The sequence below is a fragment of the Peromyscus maniculatus genome, chromosome 4 (assembly GCF_049852395.1).
Source record: "Peromyscus maniculatus bairdii isolate BWxNUB_F1_BW_parent chromosome 4, HU_Pman_BW_mat_3.1, whole genome shotgun sequence".
Lineage (NCBI taxonomy): Eukaryota > Metazoa > Chordata > Mammalia > Rodentia > Cricetidae > Peromyscus > Peromyscus maniculatus.
The window spans coordinates 21515426-21540234 of record NC_134855.1 but is presented as its reverse complement, the minus strand read 5'-3'; the positions used below and the strand labels follow the sequence as shown (position 1 = coordinate 21540234).

The 24809-nt window shown below is 37.0% G+C and overlaps 1 pseudogene across 1 annotated transcript in view; it reads right to left on the bottom strand.

Annotated features, from left to right (window-relative positions):
- Positions 1 to 24809, bottom strand: part of LOC102925376 (sperm motility kinase X pseudogene) — a 754818-nt pseudogene that overhangs the window by 647496 nt on the left and 82513 nt on the right. The gene's annotated exons all lie outside the window — the stretch shown is intronic.

Below are 24809 nucleotides of genomic sequence, written 5' to 3'. Positions count from 1 at the left end.
TTGAAGCAATCCCATTAAACCTGAAATGAGATCTAAGGCTTCCCGCTATCCCCATTCCTTTTCAATGTAGTGCTCAAGCAGCAAGGGAAGTGAAGGAATTTAAAGGGATATAAATAGTAAAAAAATGTTAAAATATATTGCAGATGACATGATATTACATATAAGAGATCCCCAAACTTCTACTAGATTACCTCTAGAAATTAGTCTACAATTTCAGCAAATTTACAGGATGCAAAATCACCTATAAAAATCAGTGGTCTTCCACATCCTCTCCAGCATAAAGTGTCTTCAGTGTTTTTGATCTTAGCCATTCTGACAGGCGTAAGATGGTATCTCAGAGTTGTTTTGATTTGCATTTCCCTGGTGATTAGGGATGTTGAGCAATTCCTTAAATGTCTTTCTGCCATTTGAGTTTCCTCTGTTGAGAATTCTCTGTTTAGTTCTAAAGCCTATTTCTCAATTGGACTGTTGGTCGTTTTGATGTCTAATTTCTTGAGTTCCTTATATATTCTGGATATCAGTCCTCTGTCACATGTGGAGTTGGTGAAGATCTTTTCCCATTCTGTAGGCTGTCGCTTTGCCTTGTTGACCGTATCCTTTGCTCTACAAAAGCTTCTCAGTTTCAAGAGGTCCCATTGATTGATTGTTTGTCTCAGTGTCTGTGTTACTAGTGTTATATTTAGGAGGGGAACTCTCCTCCACTGCTGTTGGGAATGCAAGCTTGTACAACCACTTTGGAAATCAATATGGCGCTTTCTTAGAAAATTGGGAATCAATCTCCTCCAAGATCCAGCTATACTACTCCTGGGCATATACCCAAGAAATGCTCAATCATACCACAAGAGCACTTGCTCAGCTATGTTCATATCAGCATTGTTTGTAATAGCCAAAACCTGGAAACAACCTAGATGCCCTTCAACTGAAGAATGGATAAATAAATCGTGGCACATATACACAATGGAATACTACTCAGCAGAGAAAAACAATGACATCATGAGGTTTGCAGGCAAATGGATGGATCTAGAAAAAATCATCGCGAGTGAGGTAACCCAGACTCAGAAAGACAAATATGGTATGTACTCACTCATAGGAAGATGCTAGATGTGGAACAAGGATGACTGGACTGCTACTCATATCACCAGTGAGGCTACCTGGAAAACGGGACCCCAAGAAAGACACGGAGAGGTGTATGAGATCTGCATGGACAGCCTGGACATGAGTGGGAGCGGTGAGAGGCGAGGGTCGAGGGAAAGAGAGCGGGAGATCCTAGCTGGATCGGGAAAAGAGAGGGAGAACAAGGAATGGGAGACCATGGTGAATGAAGACCACATGAGAAAAGGAGGAGACAAAAAAGCTGGAGAGGCCCACAGAAATCCACGAAGATGCCCCCACGAGGGACGAGGGACTGCTGGCAGTGGTCGGGAGACAGCCGGAACTGGCCTACTCTGGTGATGGGATGGCCAAACACCCTGATAGTTGTGCCATAAGCCCCATCCAGGGACTGAGGAATCTGGATGCAGACATCCATGGCTGGGCCCCTGGTGGAGCGCTGGGAGTCTAATTGGTGAGAAAGAGGAGGGTTTATGTGAGCGATAATTGTTGAGACCAAGGTTGGATAAAGCGCGGGGACAGATGACCAAATGAATGGAAACACATGAACATGAACCAAAGGCTGAGGGGCCCCCACTGGATCAGGCCCTCTGAATAGGTGAGACAGTCGATTGGCTTGATCTGTTTGGGAGGCATCTAGGCAGTGGTACCAGGTCCTGGGCTCGTTGCATGAGTTAGCTGTTAGAAACCTGGGACTTATGCAGGGACACTTGGCTCAATCTGGGAGGAGGGGACTGGACCTGCCTGGACTGAGTCTATCAGGTCGATCCCAGTCCTCGGGGGAGACCTTGATCTGGAGGAGGTGGGAATGGGAGGTGTGCTGGGGGGAAGGGGAGGGGGGCGGGAGGGGAGAGAACGAGGGAATCTGTGGCTATTATGTGGAACTGAATAGTATTGTAAAATTTAAAAAAATGTAAAAAAAAATTAAAAAAATCAAAAAAAATCAGTGGTCTTTTTATAAACTAACAACAAACACATTGTAAAGGAGATTATGGATACAATCCCATATAAAATAGCATCAAGGACAGTAAAATACCTTGGAATAAACCTAACCAAGGAGGTAAAAGATGTCTCCAATGAAATTGAAAGTCTCTGAAAAACAGATTGAGAAAGACACTAGGAAATAGAAAGACATCTGTCTTTATGGATCAGTAGAATTATTATTGTGAAAATGACCATACTATCAATAGAAATTTACAGGTTCAATGCAATTCCTATCAAAATATGGACAGCATTATTCACAAGAATAGGAAAAAATTCCTAAAACTCATATGAAGCACAAACAACCCTATATGGCCAAACAAGACCAGAGCAAAAATAATACTGGATTTATTGCCATTGACAAAACAGAGACACAGAGATCAATGAAATAAAATAGAACACCAAAACATGAGTACTGGTAACTACAGTCATTTGATATTGGATAAAGAGAGAAAAAAAAGATACATCAAAGAACACACAGCATCTTCCAGAAATGGTGCTGGAAAACTGGATGTCCACATATAGAAGAAGGAAATTATACCTGTATCCATCACTTACACAAAAATTCGCTCCAAGAAGATGAAAGACCTTAATTTTAAATCTTAAATGATAACAATGCAAGAAGAAAACATAGACAGTGTCCTATAAAACACACGTGTAGGAAAGGGCTTTCTGAACAGGATTCCATTAACCTAGGGATTAAGGCCCACAATTGACAGCTGGGACCTCATAACTAAATGACATCTGAACAGCTAAGGACACAATCAATTGAGTGAAGAATGTGAAAAGCTACACATCTGAAAGGAATAATACCCAAGATATAAAAAAATCTCAAAAAACAGAGTCAAGGAAACAAATAACTAAATTTAAAAATAGAGCTAAAATGCCTCAAGAAGTGTTCATCATCCTTTGCTTAGGTAAGTTAAAACAATTTTGTGATTTCATCTCATGCCGGTCAGAATGGCTAAAATCAACAAAACTTAGAAGAGGTGCTGGCGAGACTGTGGGAAAAGGAAATTCTCATTCACTGTTGAATGCAAATTGATACAGCCGCTCTTGAAATCAGTGGGAGAATCCTCAAAAAGCTAAAAATAATTCAACCATACCACCCGGATATACATTCTTTGCCATGTGTCCAAAGGACTTGATATCCTACACCACAGACACTTGCTCAGTCAAGTTCATTGCAGAAGCAAGGCCTAAACAATACAGAATCAATAGATACACTAACATGGAAGTGGGGGAAATCTATTTCGACACCTAGAGTAAAACAACAGGCAACTAATAACTGCAAAAGGATGGAGAAATAGCCTATGACAGGGATTATCCCAGGCTATAAATGTAAGAGTGGGAGGAAAACATGGAAGGAACTCCAGGGAGGGGCATTGGGATGGGGCTAGAGGGCAGATAGAGAAGCAGGAAATTATATGATTATATTTTAATAAGCATAAATGTAAATAAAATGGAAAGGAAGAAATAAAATAAGTGAAAAACAAAGCTATGGCATCCTGCCATCACCACAGACCAGATGCACATCAGCTGGGTCCATTAGAGATGCCAGTTTTTTCCTCTTCTTTTCACAAAGTGCTTCTATGCTGAAATGTTCTGCATTCAGTGGCAAAATAAAGCTTAATTTAAATTAATGAACATTTTATTTATGAGTCATTTAATAATGTGAATAAATGTACTAAAAATAAATGTACATAAAAATAATGTAAAAAAATTTCATGTCCAAATTCATAACAATTTCATAGAAATAGTTAGAAATTCTTAACAGTAAACCCAATGCATTTTGTCATTTATAATACTTAGATCTAATTCTTATCACTAAAACAATGCTCAGAAATAAAAACCTTTTCATAAGTGAGGGTCAAGCCCCAAAACTTTGCTTCTGCATTTTCTCTTCTTGAAGAGAGATGAAAGATGAATTTAAAGACTACTCCTAAGCACTGTCAGAGCTTCCAGACTCCCCTGGGGAAGTGGAACTCCTGTGATGTCCTACCAGACTTAAGGCAGTGTTGCTGAGGACTGTTGACTTCACTGATGTTAAAACACCCAACTTCATCATATTGCTCCACTCCCGTCAAAATCAACTCTCTGTGGATTTTTTTTGTAAAAAACCTGTCTTCCTGGAAAACTTTTAAAAAATGTTTCCTATATTAGTTCATTAGTAAATTTTGTTTATTGAGATCTCATGGTCCATGCGATTTAAAATTCCTATCATTTTTAGGTTTAAGCAATTCAATATGATATTTGAAATCTTAGAACACTTTTCACATGATGTAATATATTTTTACATATGAACACGTGCTGTATACTATAAAGGGCTAAATGATCTTATGCTGTTTGCTACTCATCAGTCTTTCCATTCCTGGAGATGGAAAGATGGATCCACAGGTGAAGAGCCTGCTGCACCATTGTGAAGACTTGGGTTTGGGTTCCTAGCACTCCCATAAAAGCTAACTGTACCACACACTAATTCCAGAGCTTCGAAGCAGAGACAGGAGGATATGTGGGCTCACTGGCCAACCAGCCAAGCCAAAGCAGAAAGGCCCAGCTTCAGTGAGAGAAGGTACCCAAATAATGAGTTAGAGAACATTTCAGGAAGACATGAAGTATAAACCTCTGGCCTTCACATGTTCGTGCACACACATGCCCATGTGCTGCACCCACACCCACACACTCACATGTTGGAAGGTTTCCAGCTCCTAATTGCACTTTGAGTTATATTAACACATTAACATCTCAAAAGCTCATTCCTGTCTCTTACAATTTGAATATCATAAAAATATCAATACTTACTTATAATGTCTCTAAAAAATTGTTTACATTGTTAATAAAAATTAGAAGAGAATCTGTTTGCTCTACACGAATATTTTATAGTAGTTGCTATATGATTTATTAAATAAGCCCTAGAAGGAAAGAGGCAGGAACAGATCACCAATCATTCATCTTATCATCTACTCTTGGTGAATTTCTGAGACACCATGGGGGTTGAAAAACAAATATAACCATCTTTCAAAGGGCAAAACAAAAAACTTATCATGAACAGTTATTTTTAATGACATGTACATGATTTTTATTCTTTAGTATCCTACATCCCTCTTCCAATGCAGAAGTTCTGATGTTCTTAGATGAGTGCAATTTGGGAAAAACACAACAGAGTACTGTAGACTGTGATAAATGAACAAACATAAATAATCAGATGTGAATACTTGGTATGTAGTAATTCTGAAGATTGAATATCATACCAGATGGTTGTTAAATAGATTATGTATGTAGCTGTTTTTATTTTCTCTTCTTTTTACATTGAAAATAGATTTGTTTTTTTATATTATATTCTGGTTCTAGTTCTCTATTCCCCAACTCCTCTGAGATCCTCATCATTTCTCCCTTTCCATATGAATCTACCTACTCTAATTTTTAATGTTAAAAATAACTATACTTTAGAGAGTTTACGTAGCAGGTATCCCACAGGGAAACAGTATGTACCTTTTATATGAATGCAATTATTATATTCATATTTTGAGACTTTTTATAAGTAGTTTATAATGTATTTAAGTTTTTGAAATTATTTCTCTAAAGTTTATGTTTTGAAGCTGTTAAATTATCTTCAATCTGTTTCATGACATAATCTTTAACTGTACTATTTATTACAAAACATAATTATATAGCACAGACATATTAAAATGCTTTATGGTAAGAAAAGAATATAGTTTTATATTCATGTATATCAATTTTTTCTCCAGATTGAAAATCTTCATTTTTTTTTGGAAACAGAATAGTCTTTTTGTCATTTCTAAAATTTTCAGAGGCATCCTTAAGATATGTCCAGGCAAAGAGTAAATCATACCTTAACCGTCGCCTTTACTATCGTTTCCACAGTAGCATCACTTCTAAAGATTGAAATATACAGTAAAAATTGGTAGCATTTTACCTTCATAACCTTAAGACATTTACTCAAACTGTCCTGGGAAACAATTTTCAGTTTCTGACTTTCTATTTGTTCTTTTGAGATTCAGTACATCAACTGTGTTGCACAATTAAGGTGATCTGCTTTCTGAATATATGATCCATGGAACCAGTCTTTATTCACCCCAAGGCAGGAAAAGACAAACTATCACTTGGCTTCCAAAAGGCAGACTAAGGGAGAAATGGTTGTGTTCATTTTCACAACAGAACCATTTAAGAACACTATTTGGTATTTACTTCTTCATACTAAGCAGATCAATTTCCTAATATCCAAGTCCAAATTAAAACTCATTCTATTAGGAAAACTTATTTCTCTGCATAAATGTGAGAAAATATATTCTGTGAGATTGAGTAATGTTAAAACCAACTTGGGCAGAAATACAGTCTCAGGAGTTTTTTTTTTCTGTTGAGTATTCATTCATTCATTCTTTTGTTTTTTATTTTTTAATGTATATTTAGTTGAAATAGATGATATTACTTTTTACACTCTTTCCTCACTCCAGCTTTCCCATATCCCCCAACTCTCATGTTGATAACCTATTTTTCTTTGATTAATATTGTTATAAACATCTCACCATGTTGGTGCTTATCATGGTTCACAATTTTTGCAGCTGTGTAGGACTGCTGGATTGCTTTCTTCCCTTGACAACTTGTCCCGTATTTTCTGGTACCAGGGAGAAAGCTAGACCACAAGAAGATGGCATTTTGGTTTGTTAGTTTTGATTTTCAAGGTTGCTTTTGTTTTTGTTTGTTTTATTGTTTTTGAGAGACAGGGAGACAAAGACTATGGCATTAGATTGTTGAGTAGATGGGGAGGTGTTAATCCCATTAGGCAAAAATAAGACCACTACCACAATTTTGAGCCAAATATGAAGCAAGCTTGATTATTATTGGAGTGCACCCAAGAGGTAGCCAGCAACTGCTTCCATGTTGGGTTAAAGAGAGTAGCCCTGAGTCTATTTCTTAACCCCCAATTTTTAACTTTTATTGATTCTTTGTGGATTTCACATCATGCATTCCAATCCCACTTATCTCCCTCTACCTTCAAATTTTCCCTCTGCTCTTGCAACCTCCCCCCAAAACTAAAACAATTTAAAAGAAAACCAAGCACCAAAAAAAAAACCCAAAACAAAACAAAGAATCAAAAAAATAGGAGGAGGAGGAGAAGGAGGAAGAGGAAGAGGAAGAAGGAGAAGGAGAAGATGAAGAAGAAGAAGAAGAAGAAGAAGAAGAAGAAGAAGAAGAAGAAGAAGAAGAAGAAGAAGAAGAAGAAGAAGAAGAATCTTGTCATGGAAGCTCTAGTGTGACCCAGTGAGTCACACAGTTTACCCTTTATCCTACATCTTTACTTGTAAGTTGCTGTGGATATCGTTCTATATAAATAAAACACTGATGGCCAGTGACCAGACAGGAAGTATAGGCAGGACAAGGAGAGAGGAGAATTGGGGAAACAGGAAGAAGGAAGGAGAGACACTGCAACCACTTCCAGGACAAGCAGCATGTAAAGATGCCGGTAAGCGACCAGCCATGTGGCAAGGTATAGATTTATAGAAATGGGTTAATTTAAGATATAAAAACAGTTAGCAAGAAGCCTGCCATAGCCATACAGTTTGTAAGTATTATAAGTGTCTGAGTGATTATTTTATATGTGGATTGTGGGACTGTGGGGCTTGGTGAAAGCTGGAGAGAAGCCCTCCAGCAACAAATGGTGCCCAACGGCTCAAGTATCCACCTTAAAACTGACAATATTTAATAACCAATTCTAAACAGAGCCAAAAGCAGGTTCCTGCTTCATGTCTCATAAGGGCAGCTAGAAACCACAAAACTCGGGTTTGAACTACTGTCGAGTTTCTGGCGTTTGCGTTTGACCAGCAGTATGGGGGTAATGAGGTGTCTGCCAGCGGCACATTGCGCTGTGTGGTAGATTTAGTCTTTACTAGTATTAAAAAAAAAAAAAAAAAAAAAAAAAAAAAAAAAAAAAAAAAGGTTTCTGGGCTACACACTGCTTTGATAAAAGCTTAGACCTAGTATTTCTGAGACTTGAAGACTCACAGAACTGGCGGAAAACGCCATGTTGGTAAGCTGAAATGGGCAGAGCCAGCAGCCACACCACCATTTCAGTCTTAGAATGGTGCAGTTTAAAGCAATAGGGTCAAGATAATATAAAAAATAAGCCACGTAAAGATGGCTACCACACAGAGAATCTGGATTATGTTCCCTTTGATATTCGTAACTGAAGAAAAACATTTGATTGCAAAAGCTGTTGAGTTATGCCAAAATGTATATTTTAAAGTTACCTTGACTTCAAAATTTGGATTTAAGGATATGTTGCTTTGAAAAAGAGGTTCTGCTTTTGTTTCCACAGAAAGCTAGAGGCTGTGGATTTGTTCCAGATTAAAATACATCAGGTTTCACCAGCCAAGACCCCCTGAAAGGTCTTCGATGACACCATGGCCCAGATGATCTAACATCCAGAGCGGTTTCAAGGCAACTGGTTCATACAATACACCCTCACGGACTACCCCATAGGCCTAAAATTTTCTTTGCGTCCACATAAGATACAGCGCCCCCCTCCAGCAGGAAGTAGTAAGAGATACTATGCCCAAATTCCCAAATATACCAAGCTGGCTTTAGAGGTGGAATTGGCTCACTCCTCCTCTAAACCCAGACATATTGCTTTTAAAAAAATGGTCAAGATATTCTTGTGTCCCAAATCAGAAGAGCCCTCTGGTGTGGGACAGAGAAAAAACAATATTTTTATTTAAAACAGGTTGATTATAAATGTGATCTCTTTCTAAAAAAGAAAAGGGGATATGATATAGATATATAGGAGGTTTTAGAGATGATAAGTTAAAAGGGTAGATTAATGAACCTACTTTTAAAGAACAACTTGTTTAAAATGTTTTGCATTGGTATAGATTTTAGTTTATGTTCCAAATGTTTTATATTGGTATAAATTTTAGTTTATTGATACAAACTTGAAGTTAATTTTGTTATACTGTATATATATATTATATATATATATATTTCTATTCTTGTTTGAGGTATTATGTTTATGTAAGTCATTTAAAATTGTAATGGATAATTAAAAATAGATTAATAATTAGTCATCTATGATAATCATATTTATAGCCATGTTAGTTAAGTCTTCTAGGTATACATAGATATATTTCAGATAGATAGGTAATCTTCAAACACTTCATAGACCTAGAGAATACGGCATTTAAATAACTTAGAATTCTGTTGACGTGAGACACAATTGCTCCTGGCTGCACCAATTGATCCTGAGAGAATGTTGGGCTTCAAAGACATTTCCATTTGGAAGTTTGTCTTTTTGGCACAAAATGGCCTACTGGGCAAAGAACTGCCCTTGCCTTGACGGCTGACAGTACAAATGCAATGCTGTCCTTTCTGGACAAGTGGGACACAAGGAAAGCAACCACTGTACTCTGCCAAGACAGGGTAAGATGGTCTCTCAGAATTCCTGCTTCTGAAAATGGTCTGTCATATACTCTAGGCCTATAGCCACTTTGAATGAACCAACAATGCTGAGAAACAGTAGGTGACTGTCCAGGCTGCCAGCTGTCTTGGTCTACTCTTACAAGATTCCCGAAAGTTGCTTGCATCCATCTGCCATTTCTCAGGTACCATTATGTTCCTTCTCAGGTCTTTGATGTGGTTGAAGACTAGATAGTTGTAATTTCCTCAGTTATGATAAAAGATAAGTTAGAAATAAAACCTTAAACTCACAAATATAAGATAGATAGGACATCTTCTTTAATATTGTAACTGTAATTCTTACTCGATAATTGTTTTGTTATATGTAATTTTACCATGTTAAAGTTAAAACCTTCCTTTTTAAAAAAAGAAGAAAAGGGAAAGTGCTGTGGACATTGTTCTATATAAATAAAACACTGATGGCCAGTGACCAGACAGGAAGTATAGGCGGGACAAGGAGAGAGGAGAATTGGGGAAACAGGAAGAAAGAAGGAGAGACACTGCAGCCACTGCCAGGATAAGCAGCATGTAAAGACACCGGTAAGCCACCAGCCACGTGGCTAGGTATAGATTTATAGAAACGGGTTAATTTAAGATATAAAAACAGTTAGCAAGAAGCCTGCCACGGCCATACTGTTTATAAGTATTATAAGCATCTGAGTGATCATTTTATATGTGGATTGTGGGACTGTGGGGCTTGGTGAAAGCTGGAGAGAAGCCCTCCAGCAACAGTAAGTGTCCATTGCTATGAATCATTGGTCTGGTTCATGGTCTCTGGTTTCTGCTACAGCACTGGTAATTGGCTCCTCTTGGATATCTTGTTGTCCTGTGTTATGAAGATCCTGCTGTTTTGGATCTGTAGTTTCATCCCCTTCACATGTCCAAGAATTCATAGATTTGGTGGATGGTGGTGTGGGTCTTGAACCCCATTTAAGGAGTAAAATCGGGAGTTTATCAAGAAGAGACAATGAGGCAACAAAGAAGCACAAGAAAAATCTCAAAAAAAAAATGTGGCCACCAAATGATTATGGATGGTGATTAGCGAGGTTTGGAGGGGCTAGGGTGTTCTCAAAAACCAATGAAGGTCATGGTTTGGGGTGGATCTGGCTCCAGGAAGCAGATTTCAAAACAGCAACTTAGCTCTTACAGTAAATGAAACTTTTAACAATATATCATAATGGCTCCTGCCTTCAAAATGAAGTTGGGCAGGTTCCACAGAGGATCTAGGAGGAGTTGCAGGAGGGGTAAGAAAATGATCAAATTATGTTATATTAAAAATTTAAATACATTTAATTTTTTAAAAGGGGCTTTTAGTCCAGATTTGTCTGGGATCACCCAAATTTTGTGTCCTTTTTGTTTGTTGTTGCTTTTTGTTTTTTAAGACAGGGTTTCTCTGTGTAACTTTGGCTTTCCTGAAATTCATTCTGTAGTCCAGCCTGGCCTCCAACTCACAGAGATATATTCGCCTCTGCAGGGATTAAAGGAGAGCACCATCACCACAGAGTGCCTCTTGTGTCTCAAGTGTGGGTGTCTGTTGAGTATTTATGTAGTGGTGCACTAGGAAGTAGAGCCAGTGGGCAATGCAGAGCATTCCTGGCTTTGGGATGTGACCCTGTGAGGATGGAATGCCATAAGTGCATAAGCACCTCAAAAGATAGAAATGTCACAGATAAATAGAATGTTGCATTAATGGAATTAAAACAAATGGAGAGGCAAAGAACCTCTTCTTTGGGCTTTCTTGGGGAAGTGAAAAAGTATAGCTGGGGTGCAAAATACACTGTGCAGAGATCTAAGGTCATTCCTGGAGAAAAATAAGCCTGGGGCAAGGGGAGGAGGGCCTGCTTGCTTTTTATTCTTTTAAAAGTCAAGCAAAAAAAGCCACATCATGAAAAGTAGGCTCCAAAAGTGCAATTGAATGGTTTAAAATAATGGACTAAAATGTGAGGGTCACAGAGAGATTTACTGCATGCCTGGCCTATGCAAGTGTGCAAGATAGAGATTTACCTTTTGGATGTGTAACTGCACAGACCTTTAAACGGGAATGTTCCCTGTGTGGTGCTCATCAATGTATCTCCTGGATGTATTGAAGAGCCTGGCACAAAAGATGTGCTTTTAAATTAGTGAACACAATCTCCTCATGCATTTATACAAAAGACCTTGAATATAAGATCTAATAGATTACTCCCTTACCCTTGTCTTAACCCAATACTCTAAACACAGGAGAAAATGACCTGAGAGTGAATTTCCAGAATTCAGGAATGACTGAGCTGGTAATCTCCTTTATCATAACATGCCCTGCTGCTGACCTGAAGATGATTCATATGAATAAAGGCATGCCTTTCCCTTGTATTGTGAGTTCATGTAAGTTCAAGTTAATCCATTTTGCCATGATGCTTCAAAGGATCAATGGATTTTAGTTTATACAAATCCTCCTCTGCCAAGTTGAATTTATAGGTAGCTCTTCTTATCAAATGTCACCTTCCCACACATTTTCTTTTAATCATATCTCTTAGATTGTCCTGTGTTTTGCTTTAGGGACGCTGGATCAGCTCAATGAAGCTGATACACAATATGTTCACTGAAGACAGGGTATTAGAGGTTTATACATGCAGTGAAATATCAATGGTGATAATTAGCAAGAAAAACAAAGCTCAATATCCAAAACAAGTGAATGTTCCTCTGCAGGTACCTCATGAGGATCACTAGTTGAAAGATGTATTCCCAGGCATCTGACACGTATGCAGTCAAGAAACTAATCAAAACTCTGGATAAATCTGAAGCCATGGTCCTGCTTATGGGGAATTATTTTCACCCCATAATCCAATGTGAAAATAATGTTTCACTCCAAGATATTTGACTTAATTACATTTGTAAACATTTTATTTTCTGAAAAAGTTTACATTCACAGCTCTATTTTTGAGGTGGCAGTTCAACACAGTACACTGATGGAGTGTTGAGTTGAAAACTTGAAGTTTTTGCTCATCCTGTTTCTTCAGCTTCTGTCTCCCAAATTCAGCTCACCTTACCAAATCTCTGCACTCTTTCCTTAAAAATAGCCATTTGCCAAGAAGTCTCAGTGGAGCATTAAATTTGGAGTTCAAATGATAAGCAATTGAAAACTAGACCCTTTGAGCTATAGAGGCCTTGAGCCTCATAAAATCAATTTGTTTAGTTTCCCTCTCTTGAGAGGAGGGCAGTGAAGTTTTAAATCAGGGTATGGATGAATAACTCCTTTCACATAATGAAAAAGTCAGAGTAAGCTAAAACTGGTGATATTTAACACATTCTTATATTTGTATACACTGAGCAACTATAGCCCACTAAATGTACAAATAAAAACTAGTATAAAGTTCTTATTTTGTTTTATTTAACTGCATAAAGAGAATGTCTGTAATTTTAGTAATTACAAAAGAGCTAAATAGAATGGTTACAAATTTGGAATTAATTGAATGTGACAGATGATTATTTTCTGAAACTAGGCACCTCTGGAGAGACTAATGGGGCCACTGCCTAGTAAATGCAGTTTCTTAGAGTGCATGTTCTCCTAAGGTGCTGGAGGGAGAATCTCATCCCCACATTTTCTCCACCCAAATGACTACAGGGAAGAAGGTATTTGGTATTCCTCTGATGCAATCAATATTCTCTGCTCCTTACTAGAACCAGTGAAGAACTATTAAGTATTACAATAACAGCAAACCAGTACACCAATAGATACGGTGATGGCTCATCTGTCTAGATCACTTACTATTGCTGCCACTGTTAAGCTTCTTAGCTGATACTAGCACCTGGTTTCTTCAGGAATCCTCCAGGCCATCGAGGCTTCGACTCTAGATTGGGACTGCTAAGACAATGACATCCAGCCTCATGGACCGAGTGACTACTAGATTCTCATTCTTTCTGGTGTGAGACAGACATTATTGGACTACTCAAACCATATCATGTAAGCCAATCTATAGCATGTAAGCCAATCTAATAAACACACACACACACACACACACACACACACACACACACACACACACACACACTATTGGTTCTATTACTCCAGAGAATTCTTACTAAATCAGGTTCTGAAGATCACACAAGGCTAACATCTTCACTGACTAATTAGATCATATAATTAATGTTTAATACCAATCCAATCATACTTTCTACCTTTATGTTTAGGTGGACACTGTGTTACCACTCATTTTTGGCATAAATGTAGGTTCTAGATTCTAGAAATCTCAACAACTGGAACTCCAAGAATCCCTTTTACATTTAAAAGCATTACTTTCTTCTGAAATTATTAACTTAACTGATTTTTCTCTCTGTTGAATTCCAAGGAAACTGAGTGTTTCTGTTGCTTCCTAAATTAAGAAGTCATATCCCTCAGTTTTTCCAGATAAGTGTAAAACTGATACCAGGAAAGAAAGGGGGCATTTTGTACCTCTCAAGGTCTCCTTTTTTTTTTTAATTATAGAGAGCCTGGTATCTGAATTACACTGAACACGTGGATGTCTATCCAGTTTGCAACTATTATGTCCATGTGAAGGAAATGATGCCATCTGAGACATGGCTAAGTCATAGTGAAAATTTCCATTTTTCAAAATATGGAGAATGATTTTGAGTTAATCTAGATCTTAAACTTTCAGATGTTATATATAGAAACAAATGTAAGAGGAAGAATTTACATTTAATTTCCCGCATATAAAGTACTCAGGAATATTTTCTGCATGTGTTATAGAATGGGAAGTGAAAGGGTGTTTGAGTTGCACTAAGGTAAGAACTGTGTTTTTTCAATTTTTTTTATGCTAAAAAAACTGTCTTTGCCCATGCCTCTGTGAGACTACATTTGGAGCGAGGGCTTTTTTACAGGGATAATTAGTGTTAAGTGAGGTCATTACAGTTGGGATCTAAACATATAGAATCAATCTCCTCCTAGGTAAAGGAAGAGACATCCGAGATGACTATCACTGGAAACATGATGGGAAAGCTGTGTAAGGTTTCATTGAGAAAGTGACAGTTTGCTGGAAAAAAAAAGAAATCATCACCAGAAGTCACATTTCCTCGAGCATTTATCACAGACTTCTAGTCTCTAAAACTCTGTAAGCTATCAGTTCTCTGCTATTATGTCAGTCCAAGCTGATGGATACCGGTAGCAGTTTGATTTTCCTGCTTTATCTCAGATAAGTTCATTCGCTATTCTGCACTCGACTGTCTACCTAACATCTTAACTATAATGTCAGTGTGAAAGAAGTGATTCCAGCTGACACTTTGCTAAGACATAGTGAAAACATTCCATTTTGCAGAGTATGGGGAATGATTTTGAGTTAATTCAGTTCTTAAAGCAGAAAACTTGGCATCGTGAAACCTCCCATCACCATTGGCTCTAATTAGTCTTTCCTTGACAAGCGAAATAGACATGACTACTGCTGAATATTAAACCAAGATGGAATAAATGACTCTCTTCCTTGGACCTTATCTTTCTTACCATAGCTGGGATTCATTGCCTCAGAAGTCAGTGGAAATGTATTATAATTAAACACCACGGTTTTGTGGCTGATTGAAGAATATTTTTCTTCTGTCATCATGAAATATTCTATACCACAGCACAAAGGCCAAGGGAAAAAAAGGAATGATTTCTGATTCCTGTAAAATAAAAGGTGTACAATTATAGGATATCCTGAGAATCAATTATAATCATTATCTATATCATATCTGTTCCTCATGTCTCTGAATATGTCTTTTTTTTTTAATGTAGCAACATGAGTTTGATTCACTGTACAGGACAGAGCAAAGTTGCTGAAATGTACAAGTCACTGAAAATTCAGGACAGCCTCGTTGTGTTCTTCAGCTTACATCTGCCTTCTGCTCTGCACTCTGCATTTGCCAAGTGAGCCAGCCTTATTAGCTAACCCTGGTGAAATGTGCATGAAGCAGACAGATTAGGCGCATTAGTGTGATACATTAGGAGTCCTTTGAGGTATGTCATCACTCAAGCACAGGAGGCTTAATGATTGCTATCCAATTGCCTATCAGGTCTGAAGAACAAAGTCTTGTCTCAATTTCCTACCTTCTAAACTGTAGCAATATCAAGGGTAATATTATACTAATCATATGATCATTCATAGGAATCTAACGCGTGTTCTCCTTTAAAAATGAAAGCTCTCAAATGTTTTTTTCTTGAGTACTGAAAAATCTATCCATTGAGCAGGCATATTAGATATAATATATATTTCTTTGTCACTTCTCCATTTAAGATGGGATCATCGTAAAAGGCTGTGACATGAATTGTTGTGGAAAAGATCGATTAGTTTAAAAGCTTTTTCCTTTTAGCAGATCCGATAGTCATTATATTTCACCCTTTTGCGTGTGATTTTTCATAGAGCCATTTTAATCATTTATTCATTTGAAAAAAAAATTCTCCCAAACTGGGAGGGTTTCTAAATCTAATTTTCAGCTCTGGCTTTCCTTGCTAATCACTAGGTTTGAACTTCTGGGAATAGTAAGCAACTTCCTCACTCTGGAATCTCTGTCTTCAGAAATACACTTTTTCAAGGGTTCTTCGATTATCTTCCCAGGTCAAACTCAGTACTTCATATATAATTCCTTATCATATTTGAGAAATGCACCAGAGAATGTTCACAAGATATCAAAGAAGGATATGTTTTGAACATGAGGGGATAGAGAAAGGCTACTGGGCAAGGCCTAAATGGCACATGTTTAGGATGAATGACTCTCTTAGTTTTACTTTTTCTCCTTGTGTGTTATGCCTTTTGTCATTTCATGACATGGCAAGTTGTTTAAAAAGCAGATATGAAGATAGATCACATGCAGGGTAACAGGCACATTATCCATTATCTTGTTTTGTAATAGAAATGAAAAGCTGGCAGGGAATAAAGTTAAAACCGTTTTTGATAAAATTAAATTCATGGATCTGAATCATTCAATTCTCTTGTCCCTAAATATGAGGAACCTAGCATATTGGAATAGTATTAAAAAGTGAGGACTGATGTTTATAATCAGTGTTTACATGTTTCAAAGTATTTCTACATTAAGAATTTAATTTGACGGTTTTACTAAGTTTGAGAAGCCATTGTTAGGAATTACCATTTCAACTTGACACATAAATCAAGGTGTAGAGGAGCTGGAACATCTTACAGATGTTCATCTAATATAAATTCTGAATCTAGAACACTCCATTTCAGAACAAGTACAGAGAATTCACCTTAAATTTTTCTCTTTCTGTTTTATATGGTGTCTCTGTTATAAAGCACATTTGTGAGCATAGCTTTGAGAATGTACATGACCCCTTGTTTCTTATGACTGGGAGAACACCAACATCATCTTGATCAGCACATCCAAGATTACCCATTAGGACAGAACAGAATATCTACATTTTAAGAATTGGTAGTAATTTTTACTCAATTGTCTATTTACTGCATGTATAGATTCTAAATCAAAATAGTTAGAAGTGTTTCCTGAAATTATTGTATAAGACCTAAATCTTACTTTTAAAAGCACCAAAGAATAAGTATTTGAGTGGACGTTCAGTACCTGCCCCTGTGTCCAGGAACTTTAGATATGTGCCATTAGTGAGAGTTAATGCAGGGCCTGTCCACACATTTAGAAAATTTAGATATATGCCAATAATGAGAGTTAATGCAGTATTTGTTCATATATACATGCACTTCAGATGCGTGCCATTGATGAGAGTTAATGGGTTTCTGAAAGGAAATATCCCATGATAAATTTCTGAGCCTGAAAATACTAGTGGGTTACCATTGCCTCTATAACCAAATCAAGTCCTCTTGCTGCTACGCTCTTCTCAGGGTGGCTCCACAGGTTCCTTCTCCTGCCTACTCATTTAAAAAACTGTGATCTTATGCTAACCTGATCTTCCCCTTCTTCATGGCCACATAAAATGTCTTAACCCTCTGTGGTAGTATGAATGTAATTGGCCCCCATAATTTCATAGGGATTGGCACTATTAGGAGATGTGGTGCTTGGAGTGGGTATGGCCTTGTTGGAGGAAGTGTGTTACTCTGAGGGAGGACTTTGAGGTTTCTATGCTCAGGATACTGCCAAGTGCTGCAGTTGAATTCCTGTTGCTTGAAAGATGTAGCACTCTCAGATCCAGCACCACATCTGCCTGCACGCTGCCACCATGCTTCCCTTCATAATAATAATGAACTGAACCTCTGAACCTGTAATGGAGCCATTAAATGTTTTCTTTAGAAGAGTTGCTGTGGTTATGGTGACTCTTCACAGCAGTAGAAAACCCTAACTAAGACACCCCCATCATCTACCCAAGTCCCACCCACTCCTCAACACATGGATTTGAAAACTTTGCCTTTACAAATACACACACACACTCTTGATATTAATTTGAAGCATAAAATCTTTGCCATTCTTGTATCATAGTTTTAAACGTGTGTCAACTTTTCTCCTTTACTCTCCCCTTTTTTGACCAAACACAGGGCATACTAACAGTCACTAAATGCCAAATATATTTCCTTGTTTGGAACATCACAGCAACTCATGGGTTGCTACAATTGTTATTTTTAGTTATATTTGGACTATACCAAGTTATTTTTAGACTATACCAAGGTCTGGAGTGGTTAGATTACTGGACAGTTTTGAAATCGGCAGATAGCAGGTTTTAGTTGGCACGTTCTGGCTGGCCCTAGATTCTTGTGTCTTAGAAAAAGTAACTGGACACCAACATGTGGATAGTAGCAGAAGCAGGACATTATATTAAAAGAATTACACTTCAATGGGAGGAAGCCGGCTGGAGCAGAGAGAAAAAAATTAGCAAAGCTGTATGGATAATGAGGCTGTCATTACCAATTATGAAGGCATTGGGTCCTTTGCATACAGTGGTCTTTCACATGCATGCTCTGTAACATGGAGCTTTGCATAAAATTTAAGGTTTCTATGCCTTATGAACATCTCCAGTCTTTACCTAAGGGTGTGCATGTCAGTATACAGTGAGGCATAGGCCAGACTCTGGAGCATTTCTTAGCCAGTTTCAAGCTTCCAGCCGTAGTCTTCACTGATAGGTTTTTCTTGTTAATTTTACAGGCTTGTAAAAGGCCACATAACCTCACACTCTGTTGTCAGATAAAGACAAAAAGAAAATTGGAAACCAGACATTTATGAGCAGAGAGCCCAACTTTATATTAACACAAAGAAAACTTATAATTGACAGTAGAAGTGACAAATTAAAACTATTTGTGTGCTAAAGGCAATAATAGAGTATCTCTGACAGATTCCCAAACAAACAAACAAAAAGAAATGTGGAAGTCATGTGAAATTCAGGCGAACTCTGTGGTCAATTTTCTAACTTTTGACAAATGTACCATTTTTATTGTTATGAGAAATGCTGCAGAACTCAAACATTCAAAACCCAATTATGTATTCGGAGCATTGGAGAACTCATCTTGATTACACTGGACCCAGGCAGGTAGTGCTCTGGAGAGAATCAGGACCTGGTCTGCAGTTTTGTATCACATTTGTAAGCTGTACTGCATTATTTTTAATCCTTTCCCTTATCAGTGGATTAAGAGTTTGATGATGAAGGTCTATGAGTAGTTTGTTTACAGAAGCAGAAATGACAAGCCTAGAATGTTGTTTTGTTAATTCTGTTTCTAACCAAGGCTGGGTGCCAGTTCCGCTGATGCCAGAAGTAAGTGAGATTGTAAAAGTCAACATCACCTATAACTCAGAGCTACAAGTGTGGTAAGAAACTTTACCTCATTTAAATCCTCTTTATTATAAAAGATGCTGACACTGAGTAAGCTTGCAGTATAGTGTCACTGTCCTGGGAGCTTCACTGTAAAGCTAATGTATTACAATGTTTCCATCAGTTAGCTCTATTCCCAATTACATTCTAGTTGTATTTTCTCAGCCACATAATTTTAAAGTAATATTTTATTAATTCTTTAAGAATTTCCTACAATATATCTTGTTGATATTCATCTCCTCCGAAATTCATTCCTACTCCCAAACTATTCCAAACTCAAGTTCATTCTCTCTTCCTGCCTTTTCTAAACCTCGCAGGTCTAATTTGAGTTGCTCAAATACTCTTAGGTGTGGGGCCCTCCTGAACAGTGGTAGACCTTCCAGGGTTCACACCCTTAAAGAATAATGTGTCTCCCTCTCATGGTGACTATCATTTGCCAATAGCTCCTCAGCTAGGGTTGGGACTTCCTGTCCACCTTCCCCCATCCATGCTTGGAGTTAGTCTGGCTTGAGCTTGCATAGTTCTTATGTATGCAATTGCAGTCACTATGAGTTCAAATGAACAACTGCCTAGGTGTGTCCTGAAAACACTGTTTTCTTGTAGCCATCCTCGACCTCTGGCTCTTAATGTTCTTTCTGCCCCATCTTCACAATAACCCCTGAATCTTGAGGGGAAATGGTATGATTAAAGGGCTAAACTCTTCTCCATCTCTTACTCTGTGCACATTGACCAGTCCTGCATCTCTGTGATAAATTATTTACTGCATGAAGGAAGACACATCTCTGGTGAGGGTTGGGAGATGCACTAATCTATGTTTATTACAATATGTCATTGGCAATCATTTAATACTATTCCATGTGGCAGAATAACAGTGGTACATTCACTTCAAGTATCAACAGATGGGACTACATGAAAATAAAAAGTTCCTGTACAACAAGGGAAGCAATTGGCAGAGTGAACAGACAGTTTACAAAATGAAAGAAAATCATTATCAGCTACCCTTCAGACAAGGGTCTAATATTCAGAATTTACAAAGCATTTCAGAAATTAAATACCAAAGAAATAAAATTTCCAATTAATAAATGGGCAAATGAGCTGAACAGGCACTTGTTTATAAAAGAAACATAAATGGCCTTTGACTATTTTTAAAATTCTTCAGTATCCTTAGGCATCAGAGAAATACAATTTAAAACTTTTTTGAGATTCCACCACACCCTGGAAATAATGGCTATTGTCAAATCTGACAACAAATATTGGGAAGGATATGGAGAGAGATGAACCCTTGAAAATATTTCTTGGGCATTTGCATTGCATCTTTTGAGAACTCCCTGTTTAGTTTCTTGCCCCAAGTTTGGGGCTGTTTGCTTTCTGAGTGTTCTGGTTTTTTGTTTGTTTCTTTGTTTGTTTTGTGTACATTTTGGTATGTGGTAATTTTAACTGTGTTTGAGAGGTATAGCTTGTTATGGTATTTTTCTCATTCTGTCAGCTGAATCTTCACTTGAATAGTGGTGTCATTTCTTTGACACTTTCATGCGGTCCCATTTGTCAGTTGTTGACATTAATACCTGTACTACCAGGTTTCTGTTAGAAATTCCTTTCCTATGCCTATAATTTCAAGTGTCTTTCCTACTTTGTCCTATCAGACTCAGGGTATTAATTCTTAGATTGAGGTCCTTGATCCATTTAAATTTTATACTGGGTGAGAGATAGGGATCTAGTTTCATTCTCTTATATGAATTAATCTAATTCTACTAGCATCATTTGTGTAAGATGCTATCTTTTTTTTTCTAGTGTGTAATTTATTCTCTTTGCCAAACATCGGAAGGCTGTAGGAGTATGGGTTTATTTCTGGATCCTTAACTCTGTTCTATTTATCAATGTATCTTTTTATTCAAGTGCTATAGTGTTTTTATTACTATAGCTCTTATAGTGTAACTTGAAATCAGTGATGGTGATACCTCCAATAGTTTTTTATTGTTCAGGATTGTTTTATATATTGGGGTCTTTTAAATTTCCATATGAAACTTCAGATAATCTTTCAAGCTTTATGAAGAATTGTGTTAGAATTTTGATGGAGGTTGCATTGAATATACATACTACTTTTGGTAGGATGACATTTCATATTCTATCAGCAAGAGGGATGTTCAATCTTCACATTTCTTCTATTTATTATTTTAGTTTTTATTATAAGACCCTTTCACTTTGTTAAACAGATTTACTGCAAGGTATTTATGTGAATGAATTGTTTCTTCATTTTTTCTTTAGTATGTTTGTCACTCATATATAGGTAGGCTGCAAACTATGTGTGTGTGTGTGTGTGTGTGTGTGTGTGTGTGTGTATGTTGGTATGTGTCTATCACTCTGTGTGAATGTCTATGTCTGTGTGTTATAATAGTTTTCTAGTGGAATCTTTAGTGACATTTATATATAAAATCATATTATCTTTAAATAATAATATGTTGGCTTCTTTTATCATTTGTATCTCTTTTATCTCCACTTGTCTTATTGTTCTAGCTAATACTTCAAACACTGCAATGTAAAAGAATAGGGAGTGGATGCTCATGTCTTGGTGCTGGTTTTATTGGAAATGATTTTTGTTTCTCTCTGTTTAACTAGATGCTATCAGTGGAATTGTTTTTTTATCATCTTTATTATGTTAAGATATAGCCCCTGTATCTGTACATTCTTCATGACTTATCAGAAGGGAATGATGACATGTATAATAGGTCTTTTCTGCATCTCATGAGATAATCATGCAGTTACTGTCTTTTATTCTATTTGTCTGGTAGAAAACATTTATTTATTTACAGATTTTGTACCATCACTATCTCTGTGATGAATGTGACTTGATTGTGGTAGATAATCTTTTTGATAGGCTTTTGAATTCAGTCTGCAAGTATTTTTATTGAGAATTTTGTGTCTGTGTTCATCAAAGAGACTGATCTATACTTCTCTTGTTTGAGTTTTGTCTGTTTTTGGTATCAGTGTAATACTGGTTTCATAAAAACAATTTGTTTCATTTTCAATTTTCCATAATATTTTGAGCAGTATTGGTGTTAATTCTTCTTTGAATGTGGCCCTGGGATTCTGTTAGGAGGTTTTTAATTACTGTTTCTACCTCATTGATTTTTATGGATATATGAAAATAATTTAATTTGTTTTAATTTTAATATATCACGTGTATATATATGTTTATCCATTTCTTTTAGATTTTACAGTTTTGTAGAATGTAGACTTTTAAAGGTTTCTCAATATTTGTTATAATGGTTTCCTTTTTATCTCTGATTTTCTTTTAATGTAGATTCTTTCCTCTATTTCTCTCCCATTCAATTGCTAAGATTTTTTGATCTTTTCAAAAAACCAATTCTTCCTTTCATTGCTTATTTGTATTTAATTTTGGTCAGTTCTGACTTATTAATTACAGCCCTGGTTTTGATTATGTTTTTCAATCTACTCTTTTTAGATGCTGTTTGTTCTAATTAGTCTCTGGCATCCAGATATATAATAAAGACACATGAGATCTCTCAAAGTTTTTATTTGTTTGTTTGTTTAATGCAAATGGTTAGGGTTACAGGTTTTCTTCTTAGGACTACTTTCATTGTGTCTTGTAGATTTTAGTATGTTGAGTTTAAATTTTCCTTCAAGTCTAGGACTTTTTCAAATTTCTTCTTGATTTTCCCTTGATACAATATTCTTTTAGCAGTAGTTGTCTAATTTTCATGAGTTTGTATATTTTGTGCAGATTTGGTTGGTATTATATCACTATTCCTTCTTCTGTTTTTCATGGTACAATAGAATGCTAGCCATTACTTCAATTTTCCTCAATGTGTTGTCTTGCTTTATGTCTTAATATGTGGTAGATCTTTGAGAAAATTTGATGAACTTCTGTGAAGAATGTGTATTGTTTAGTGCTTGGATGGCATGTTCTACAAATGTTCCTTGGTTTCCTTTGTCATTTAACACCAGAGTGTCTCTATTTGGTTTTTGTGTGAATGACTTTTCTATTGCAAAAAGTGAGGTACTGAAGTTATCCACTAGCATTGTGTTTCGGTCAATCTGTGGTTTTAGATCTAACAGTGTTTCTTTTAGGAAACTAGGTACCCTTGTGCTTGGTGGGTAAATGTTTAGAATTATAATGCCCCCTTGGTGGATTTTAACTTTAATTCATATGAAATACCCTTATCCTTCCCTACCTCTAGCTAATTTTGGTTTGAATTCTATTTTGTTAAATATTAGTGTATCTATGCCTGGTAGATTCTTGGTTGCATTTGGTTGGAGTGACTGTTTCTATCTTTTAATCCTAAAGTGGAGACTTTCCCTAATAGTGTTTTTTTTTTTTCTTTTTCTTGCTTGATTTCTTTCCCCGCCCCCGAGACAGGCTTTCTCTGTGTAACATCCCTAACTGTCCTGTAGCTCTCTCTGTAGAGCAGAATGACCTCAAACTCACAGAGACCCATCTACCTTTGCCTCTCAAGTGCTGTGATCAATTATGTTTTCTTTCCTTTTTATTATATTTTGCTAAGAAAATTTTTATTCATTTTACATACCATCACAGATCCTCCTCTTACCCCTTTAGCCTCACCCCTCAATGCTCCCCCATTTCCTCCTACAAGAAGGTAAGGCCTCCCATGGGGAGTCAGCAGAGCCTGGTACATTCAGTAGAGGCAGGTCCAACCCTCCCCCCTGCCTCAAGGATGTGCAAGGTGTCCCACCATAGATAGTAGGCTCCAAAAAGCTAGATCATGCACCAGGAATAGATTCTGATCCTATTGCCAGGGGGTCTCTTAAGCAGATAAAGCTGTACAACTGTCTTGCTTATGCAGAGTCCAGTCCTGTGGAAGCTCCACAGATGTTGGTCTAAATTTCATGAGTTCCCACTAGTTTGGTTTAGTTGTCTCTGTTGTTTTCCCCATCATGATCTTGATGCCCCTTACTTATAGAATCCCTCTTCTTTCTGGACTCCAAATCCTCTGTTTTTTTCAGTCTGTTTCTCTTTATTGGTGGAATTGATTCACTTGATGTTGAGATTTGTTATTGAACAATGTTTATTAGTTTCTATTGCTTCCCTCACACTACTCCACACTGTGGTGTGTGTGTGTGTGTGTGTGTGTGTGTGTGTGTGTGTGTGTGTGTGTGTGTGGTGTGATGTCTTTAGTGTCATTTTCTTAGACCTCTTTTCATTAACTGTTAACTGTTCTGGAATTGTATATTTCTTTTGCCTTTCTAGGTGTGCTTAATATTCTTTTCAGACTGAAATAGTCCCTCTAGTACTATCTGTAGAGGTGACTAAATGGATATAAATTCCTTATATTTGTGTTTATAATGGGAAGTTTTGTTTTTTCCATCAATTTTGATTCATAGTTCTGTGGGGCATATTGGTAGTTTGGCTTTTGTGTTCTTTCAGAATTTGTGGGACATTAATCTTGGCCCTTTAGACTTTCCAAGTGTCCATTGAAAAGTGAAGAGTTATTCTGAAGGGCTTGCCTTTATTGGTCACTTTAAGTAAGTATTGATTATTATG